Source organism: Monodelphis domestica, chromosome 1, assembly GCF_027887165.1.
Source record: "Monodelphis domestica isolate mMonDom1 chromosome 1, mMonDom1.pri, whole genome shotgun sequence".
Taxonomy (NCBI): domain Eukaryota; kingdom Metazoa; phylum Chordata; class Mammalia; order Didelphimorphia; family Didelphidae; genus Monodelphis; species Monodelphis domestica.
In genome coordinates, this window is record NC_077227.1 from 671,167,181 (window position 1) to 671,173,827 (window position 6,647).

Genomic DNA, 6,647 nt, shown 5'->3' on the forward strand with positions numbered 1-6,647 from the left:
GGAGGAGCAGATCATGTTCGATGACTAAGTGGAGAAAGGTCAGAATTTTAAGAGTTAAGATAAAGTGTGGAACTTTATATATACATATATATATATAATATATACATATATGTACATACATAAAGACATAGAGATCTTTAACAAATTTTCGCTTTTTAGATTTAGCCCACTGTCTTAGTCTGTTGATAAATACTTTAAAGAGGAGGCATCTTTATTTATAGTAGGATAAAGACAAAAATGAGAGAAGGAGGCTATAGAATACTCCATGTCCCATAGCATCAGTATTCAGGGGTCTCTCTCTAGGAGAAAAAAAGGGAGTGGCAGTTGTTGACATCTTTTTTATCAAGACTATCAACCCCACAAGTACAGAATAAAGAAGAAGAGATTCTGTCTTCCATTCTTCCCAGAGCCCAGGAGGGCTGCACTCCTTTTGAGCTTCACCCTAAGCCCCAATGCAGAGCTATGTAGAGTTGAGCTGTTTCCTAGTTGTCTCATAAGAAAATGAGCTTCTCAGTCAACTAAGAAAACATTCTAGAAAACATCTTTGCTTCAATATAATATAGAAGCCAGAGCAGCCATAAAACTTATTTAAATGAACAGAGGTTTTCTTTTCACTATGAAGTATCCTGGTTGAAACTCTGCATTCATTTATCTGTCCATTCTTTAACACAACAATTTTGACTTACTAGTTTTAGAACCACGGCAACAAAAGAGAAGAAACCAAAGGCAGAAAGTACAAAAACACAAGTTCCACCTTTCTCATCAACCAATCAGAGCAAACCCGCACATGTAAAAGCAAACTAGGCATTAAAGTCCATACTAGTAGGGCACACCAAAGCTGTATCTTAATTAAAAATTAGTACAATTGGAGAGTGGTTAAAAAGTTCTTCTGCAGATAATTAAAATTTGGGGAGAAATAATGAGGAATTTGAGAAAACAATACATGGGCTGAAACTGGGGATCTCAAATATTGCCTGGTCATCAGCAGATTTCAATCATCTTATTTGTCTCAGGATAAAACTCTTCATATGTGGGATATTAGCCCTATGAAGCATCTAAAAAACCCAGAAGGCTCGCTCATTACATCTTTTGCTGTTACCTCAAGCTCCAATCAGCCCTCATTGTATTAGGCTCTTTTGATGAAAGTGTAAAGATATAGGATATGAAAACAGAAAATGCCTCAAGACTTTACCTGCCTATTCTGACCTAGTTTCTGCTGTTCATTTTAATCATGAAATAGTGATGTTGGTATCTGCTGAATCTGGGATACAGCATCAGGTCAATGTTTAAAAATACTTATTGATGATAATTCATCTTTTGTAAGACTTTCCAAATGGTAAATAACATTTGCACTACAATTCTGTATAACACTTATAAGCTATGGGATTACAGCAAAGAGAAGTGCCTAAAGATATATACTGGTTATAAAAAATGAGAAACTTAGCGTTTTTATTAAATTTTCAGTGCCTGGTAGAAGTGTAGAGGTCTGAGTCAGAAGATAACCTGATTTGCATTTGGAACCTTCAGATGAAAAAGATTAAACAGAAATGACAAGACTATACTAACGTGATTTCAACAGCTCAAGTCACAGAAGACGTGAATACATTAGAAAAAGACAAAATAAACATTGGAAAAATGACTAGTAAGTCTTTCAGATATCGACATTAGAGACTGTATCAAGAAGAAATAGATCTTGTTTGAGAATGCAGTTTCTTGACCCAAAGGAAAACCCTGCCTTTTCTTCCCTGGAATGAGTAGCCTAGTGAGAAGAGATAGAATCTACTTTCTTCTACAAATGGATTCCTTTCTCTTTCTTTCTCTCTCTCTCTTTCTCTCTCTCTCTTTCTCTCTCTCTTTCTTTCTTTCTTTCTTTCTTTCTTTCTTTCTTTCTTTCTTTCTTTCTTTCTTTCTTTCTTTCTTTCTTTCTTTCTTTCTTTCTTTCTTTCCTTCCTTCCTTTCTTTCTTTCTTTTTCTTTTTTTTTCATTAAAGGGGGGAAATTGCTTTTATACTAGAAAGTCCCAAAAGCCTTTAGTAATGTTCCTTGCCAGCTATTCTAATATTGTCAAAGGGAAAGTTTCAATTTATAATATCTATAAATTGAGTCAACAAACACCTAGATTTCTAATTTTTATTACAAAAGAATAGATTTTTATCATATCATGAATTTTTCCTTAACTAAATGTTCCCCATCTTTTTTATTTTTAAGATGTCACTTACACATCCACTTCCTCAATCATCTGAGCTTATGGTTTTCCATCCCCCAATTTCACTGATTTGTAATGAAATATCTTTCTTAAAATTAAAAAACAACAACAACTTTATTTTTTGTCCTACTGGCAACTCTAGGACAGAAGGGTAAGGGCTAGGCAAAAAAGGTTATTAAGTGACATGCTTGAGGTCACACACCTAGGAAGTATCTGAGGCCTGATTGGAACCTAAGTCCTCTCTACTCCAGGCTTGTTACTGTGCCCTTAGCTGTCCCGAAATAGGTTTTAATTTTCTGTTTAGTTGTTTGCTTCGTTATGTACATTTAATAGTTACAGTAGACCCCCTTATCAATGGTTTCATTTTCCATGGTTTCAGTTACCCATGGTCAATTTTGAAGCACTTGAAGTCCACCCTAAAGCAATGGAAGTCTGCCTATGGACCGCAATCTGCCCCCACCAGCTTCTCTTCTCCTTCTCCTTTCACTTTTTTTGGGAGTTATTTTTGTTTGGGGATGTGGGAAACCATGAAGCACATGTTAGGGGCAGGAGTAGGGAGAGAGTGAAAAATACAGAGACAGGAAGAGAGAGAGCAATCACAGGTGTTCCCTTATATCCACAGTTTCAGCCATCCATAGTGGATCTTGGGATGTGTCTGCCATGGATAAGAGACCGTACTGTACCAAAATATCACCAAACATCAATTTTTTTTCCTCCATGCCATTAATTCTTATTTATGGTTATTTGTAATACATTTTAAAGTCTTTTTGGGAAGACCTCTAAAAATATTGTAAAGTTTTTCAACATAAATACAACTTTGTATTTTGAAAATTCATGATATGGAACTGTGAATGACATAATTGTAAATACTTTAGCTTCTATATTTTCCTATTTGTCACAATTGTTTCAAATTTGATAGTATCATGTGCTATAATTTTTTAAAGGTGGGATTTAATGTCTTTAAAAAATGGGAGTGGGAGTGAAGCTGGAGTTTCTGGCCAATATGTTCTGTGTAAAAGAAAAACAAAAAACTCAAAGGTTTTAATAAACTTCAAGCTCAAAATGAAGTGAAACACTGACAGGAAAAGAAACTAATGTTATCCTAGGCTAGATTAAAAGTCACAGAATCTCAGAGAACTTTTAATCCAACCCATACCTGAAAAGGAATCTTCTCTATATCATAACCAACAAGTTGTCATCCAGACTTTGCTCAAAATCCTAATGGAAGTGAACAAAGTACATTTCCAGGTACCCCATTCCACTAATCATTAGGAAGTTTTCCCTAATATCCAGGCTAAATTTGTTCTTTGCAAATTCCAGTCATCAGTTCCAGGTCTGTCATTCCAGGACAAACAGAACAAATCTATTTCTTCTTAACCATGACAGTCTTTCAAGTAATTGAATTGTTTTCCCCTAAAGTTCTCCTCTGGAGAAAAAATCTCTAAATATTTTTGATCACATATTCTATCAATTTAAAAAAATAATCTATATCAGATTGTTTGCCTTCTCAAGTTAGGGAGGAAAGACGGAAGGGAGAATTTGGCTCAACATTTTAAAAGACAGTTTAAAAAACTCAGTGTGCATGTTCAAAACATTTTGTTTTTTACTAACAGGAGAAACTGGCACAGGCCTTCAGCACATTGGGCATATCCTTTATGTGGAAATGATGAGAGGGCACAGAGAAAAGTCACCCACAATGGGCAAATATGAATGATTTGTGATCTTCACTGCTGGTGGGAATTTACAAATTGATGAGATCACAAATTTCCTTGTGTGTTTCAGTGTATAAGTGGATTAATTTGCCATATAAATTATAAAACAGAGAAAACAGATACTTTAAAAAGAGAAAAAGATGAAATAAACATTATTTTAAACATTATTATTTTTATTTCTTAACAATACAAAATCTTTTTGCATGCTAAAAAGTTATTACTCATAACAATTTCCTGGAACAAATGTCATTGAATATGCTTCATTATTATTATTATTATTATCTTACCTTCAGTCTGTATTGACTCCAAGGCAGAAGAGTGGTAAGGGCTAGGCAATGGGGGTCAAGTGACTTGCCCAGGGTCACACAGCTGGGAAGTGTCTGAGGCCAGATTTGAACCTAGGACCTCCCATCTCTAGGCCTGGCTCTCAATCCACTGAGCTACCCAGCTGCCCCCTATGCTTCATTATTTTTGAAATCTTGGTTTATCCTTTTGTGATATGGCAAGTTTCAAGTTGTTTATTTTGATACTTGGTTTGAATGACTATCAGAATGGGGGGGGAGGGGAGAAGATACTTCAAAAAGATATATAAATCCAATGGGAAACATTATATCCTTTCTCACTCTTACTAAACCATGATATTCATTCAATGATGTAACATTAATTATGCAATTATTATTTAATATTTGGCTAGTAAATTTTGATCTTTTCTGATATCAATGCAATGTTCTTACAAACTACTGGAAAGATGTTGCAATCAATTAATCAATCAACAAGCTTTTTATTACATTTCTAATAAGTGTTAGAGATTGTATTAGTTACAGTATTAGGCACTGTAGACATAAATAAAGGCTATATAAACTCTGACAACTCTTGTTCCAACTCCCACTCTCACATAAATATGCCTTGGGTTCCAGGGCAAGGTTATATATTCCTGAGGAGTAAGGTGTGATTTCCTAATGCCATCAGCACAAGACCCCATCAGTGTCCTTTCCCTCCTCAATCTATATATTCACTCAAAATTCTGTTATTTACTAATATTTACTAAAACCCCTTTTTATTTATATTAACTAGTTTAATAATGATAATTATTAAGTTTATAAGAATATAAACATTCATAATTATTAAATATTAACCATGTATCAGTGTTATATATTTAATCTTTAACAATATTCTCTTAATTGATATTAACTAAGTTAATATAATCAATAGGGATATGAATATTCATACTCATATTTAAATATACATATTCATAATATCATTAAAACTAATTCTATAGCAAATAAATATTCACTACTAATTTCTATTACTAGCTATAGCTAATTTTAATTATTAGTATTAAATATTAATATGGATGTTGCTGTTATAATGATTAAATGTTAATTATTTAAGAATAACACTACAATCTCATATATATTTACCAAGACCCCTTTATTGGTATTAACTAATTTAATAATTTTAATAACAATGTAAAGTTTATAGTTATTAAATATTTATAAATCAAATAATTTTATACATTTAGTAAATATTTACTACTACTCCCTTTATATTATATACTTTATAGGTACAAAGTTAATTGCATATTTTCTCTACCATTAGACTGTAAACTTTTTGAAGTGGACACTGTTTTTGTTTGTTTGTTTTTACTTTCTTTCTGTCTCCCCTTCTTAGCACAGTGCCCAAGCTCACTGATTTCTGTTGTTCAGTCATGTCCATCCCTTCATGACTAATGGACCATACTGTCCTTGAGATTTTCTTGGCAAAGATACTGGAGCAGTTTGCCATTTCCTTCTCCAATGGATTTAATTTAATCTAATAAAGGGATGATTACTAATACACCTTTTTACTGGTACAGAAAGAATAGTTTGTACAAGAAATGCTCCTGAAAGTCTATGGCATATTCTCATAACAAGCATCTAAGGGAAAGTAGGTTCTATCCTATTTCCAACTTGGCTGCCATGTTCCATAAATACATAGTACCTCTGTTCTTTCCTTAAGAAAAACAGTAACTTAAAAAAAGATTGACCAGGTTATGAGTTTGTGAACTTTGAATTATTGGATGAACTCTCAGAGTCCCTGAAACAACTGGAGCCGGAAACAGAGGCAGCAGCAGTGACTGACAATGGAAAAATAGCTGCAGATGGAGGTGGGAAGCCAGTCAACCAAAGATGGTGGTAGCTTTAGGGAACACTCTGGCAGACAGAACTGTTCTATGGATTCTAGAAGGGTCTCTAGAGGCTAGAAAGGCACTGATTCTCAGAGTCCAGCCATATGCTATATCTAAGAGACCTCCTTTTAAGGACTACATAAGGATAGAAAAAGACTACTACAGCCAGGAGTCTCAAGATGTGCTTGGCCCTATATACTCACTACATATGTGCCTTGCTGGCTTTGTACTTTAGGTGTGAGCCCACTTTCCTTAGGGATCTTGCCCCAACAAGGAGAGACAATGACCCTTATTGGAGAGGATTATTTTTACAAATACTATTTTTGCTATTCCTTCCTCTCTAAAAAGCCAAAAGAGTTTTACTGTTTAACTTAAACTGGACCACACTGGAAAGGGGCTCATAAATGATAGTTTTAGAAGCCACAATCCCTCAGGGTTAGCTGTAGAACCCTAGGAGGGCAAGTAGCATACTTTCCTCTGAGAATCCAATGTGCCAGTGAAATATGAGTTGGGCTAGTGGCCCTGGTGTAGGTACTACATATTCATCATACTTTTATATTTAA

At 34.3% G+C, this 6,647-nt stretch overlaps 1 pseudogene; it reads left to right on the top strand.

The window, feature by feature from the left end:
* The window catches only part of LOC100616891 (WD repeat-containing protein 5-like), a 137,606-nt pseudogene extending 131,511 nt beyond the window's left edge, over positions 1-6,095 (top strand).
* Positions 6,096-6,647: the final 552 nt, after the last annotated feature.